The sequence below is a fragment of the Lynx rufus genome, unplaced genomic scaffold (genome assembly GCF_022079265.1).
Source record: "Lynx rufus isolate CCGP_SWC_20201006 ecotype Redwood Valley unplaced genomic scaffold, mLynRuf1.p SCAF_11, whole genome shotgun sequence".
Taxonomy (NCBI): domain Eukaryota; kingdom Metazoa; phylum Chordata; class Mammalia; order Carnivora; family Felidae; genus Lynx; species Lynx rufus.
In genome coordinates, this window is record NW_025814825.1 from 14,058,802 (window position 1) to 14,061,783 (window position 2,982).

A 2,982-nucleotide genomic window follows, 5' to 3' on the forward strand; every position below is an offset into this window, starting at 1 on the left:
TATGTGGAGACTGTGGCCTGTCCCAGGCCTGAGGTTAACGTCTGTTCTGGCCACTTGCTGAGGTGCTGTCCGTGACAGTCCTGGCCTCGGCCCCCGTGGCTGTCGCGCGGCAGTGCGCTCAGGCCAAAGGGATGGTGCTCGGCTTTTCCAGCCTGTTTCCCCAACTATAGGGAGTGTCATGTCCCGAAGTCTGGCCACAGCCCTCCAAAATTCCAAGCAACATCCCCCTGCCTGGACATCAAGCACCTTCAGATATCACCAAAAGAAGCACTTCGTCATTTGAGCCCTAAAAAGATGGCTGCCATTCCTTATATTCCTCATTCCTTCTCCAGCGTTCTTTTTAAAGCACAGTTAATTTTGCTTTGCAAATGTGTGAGCCCTTGGGGTTAATTACAGCAACCGTGGAATGTTCCAGAGAGAGAGAGAGAAAGAAAACGCTGAACCTTACAGAAACTGACTTTTGGATTCATGCCTTTGCATTCTTCCACAGAATCACAAGACTGGGAGATGTTGTCATCTTACAGATGGGGAAACTGAGGCTCAAAGGGAGGTGCTGGGAGGCAGAGCCAGGCAACATCCACGTGGCCTCACTTCTTCCGGACTTCTTCCCTGACACCCACGCTGCCACCCATATTCACCCAGGACACGGCTTGTTACAGTGACATGTGGGGGCTGTCAGCCGGGCCTGGGGTGACATCGTGACCCCATACACCAGGGTCACTCCCCAGAGGGGTAGTTGTTTGCTGTATAACATGGGGGTGGGTTTGTAACAATATCTACCTCTCAGGGTCGTGGGCAGGATTAGACATGATGGAAAAAGCATGTTGATGGGAACATAGAAACATTTGTGTTTTTTTTCTCCTCTCCACCTGTTTTGCTCAAAATAAATTTAAAAAATTTTTAAAGTTAGGTTTTTGGGGTTTTTTTTAATCGTGTTTGTTTGCTTTTTTTTTTTTTTTTTTTTTTTGGTCTCTGTGCCCCCGCAAAGGTGTGAGAGCAGCCGCTGGCTCGGGACCCAGGAGGCCGGTGGGGGAGGCTGCTTCTGCTCCTTGGTACCTGTATGGGATTGTGTGCAGTTTGTCTTTCCCCTTTTAGATTTGTTCTCAGGCCCAGGTCATGCACCAGAGAGCAGTAAATTCACAGTCCCTGTCCCCATTAGTACTGAGCCACGCGCCCTGGGGACCCGGGTTGCTGGGACATGGTGACAATGGATGTCAGAAGCTAGGGCCCTGGGCCTCTATTGCCCCATGGCCTGAATAAATGTGGTCATGAGTGCAGACACCAGTATTCCCCTGAAGGTTGAGGATAATCACTCGGGAGGCTTCCCACAGGAGGGACACAGCACCCTCGGCAGGCTGAGGGTTCCTCACGGACTCGGTACCAAGGCATGGCTTGGGGATGACAAAATGTTGAATAAACCAATAAAACAGAAGCCCTTCTGCCCTTGAAGTGGCCCATAGGCCTCCCCCTGCCCCCGTCCAGAGATGGGGGCCCAGCTCTGGCTCCTCATAGGCTTATTTCCGTCCTGGCCTCCTGCACATCCTGTCTTCACCCAAGGGACATGCTTCTGTCTGCTTAGCCATCTGGCTGCACAGGAGCACCACCTGGGACTCTTAAAATACACTGACGCCCTAACCCAGAACAACAAAATCAGTCTTTGCAGGTGGGGCCTGGGAGCCTAGACTTCCCCCAAATGATTCTAATGTGCAGCCAGGAGTAAGCGACTAGATCATTCCCACCCATCTGGGGGCCTAGTCGAAGTCCCATTCCTCCAGGAAAGTCTTCCTGAACTTACCCCGTGCAGGTGACTCTCCTCTGAGCACCTCACCCACATGAGCAGTAGTCACCTGATGCTGGTGGCAGCCTGCTTTGCATCAGCGGGAGGTAGCAAACAGAATCCAAGCTTTGCCCGTCACTAGCTGTACGTTGGTTGTTACCGAACCTCTCTGAGACTTACCTTCCTCATCTGCAAAATGGGCCTTAATAACAGTACCTACCTCATAGGCTGATAGGAGACGCTTCCACTGACGGATGCCAACCTCCGGCCCTCCCCCGCCCCATGGCTCCTCTATTTCTAAAAGAACAGGCACTCACAAGCCCAGCCAGTGAACCGTTCCCAGAGACCTCTGTCCCCATTCTCCATCCTGCATGCTGGGAGCGGCCCCTTGGCAAGACGCCTCCTTCCTTACATCCTTCCAGGAGGACTCCTGAGCCTCCAAGGCTGACCTTGCAGGTAGCTGTGAGAAACAACGAGAGGCAGAAACCCACCCGGCATGGTCTCCCACCCCTAGAAGATAGTTCCCTTGCCTTAGGATCTGTTCCAGCCAGCCAGGCCGAGCCTGCCCCGGCTGTGGGCTGGCACTGGGCAGTGGGGGAGGTTAACTAGACCTCACGCAGGGTTTCCACTGGTTAGAAAGCACTTCCACAGGTTATGAAGAGTCATCCTTGTGAGACGAGCTCTTCTCTCTGTCTGCCAGACGACTTGCCGAAGGTCATGGTTGGCAAGTTCTAGGGCTAGACAGAGTTGAGAGTGTCAAGAGATTGGGAACAGTACAAATGTCCCAAAATAGGGAAATGATTAAATTCATCACGTACATCCATGTCATGGAACACCATGCCACTATTAAAGTCAGGTCTTCAAATAATTTCAATGATGCGGGGAAAGGTTCATAATAAGTTAAATGGAAAACGCAGGACATAGGGTTTGGTCTCCACTCTGTGGTATAGATGTGTTTATTGGCATACATACAAATATACTGCGTGGATATTTGCAACAAGACCAAAAATCCTTCTAAGTTGATCTCGGTTCTCCCCTCACATCAGGCCCCCCTCTCCTGGCCCCCCCTCTCTGGGGTCTCACACATGACGGTGAATAAGGGAAGCATGCTGACCGTCAGTCTGTAGGCTGCGACCGCATCTGTGAATGTCATTCTTGTGAAAAATGACGCCAAGGGGAAGAGTAATCAGAACATCGCCAGTGGG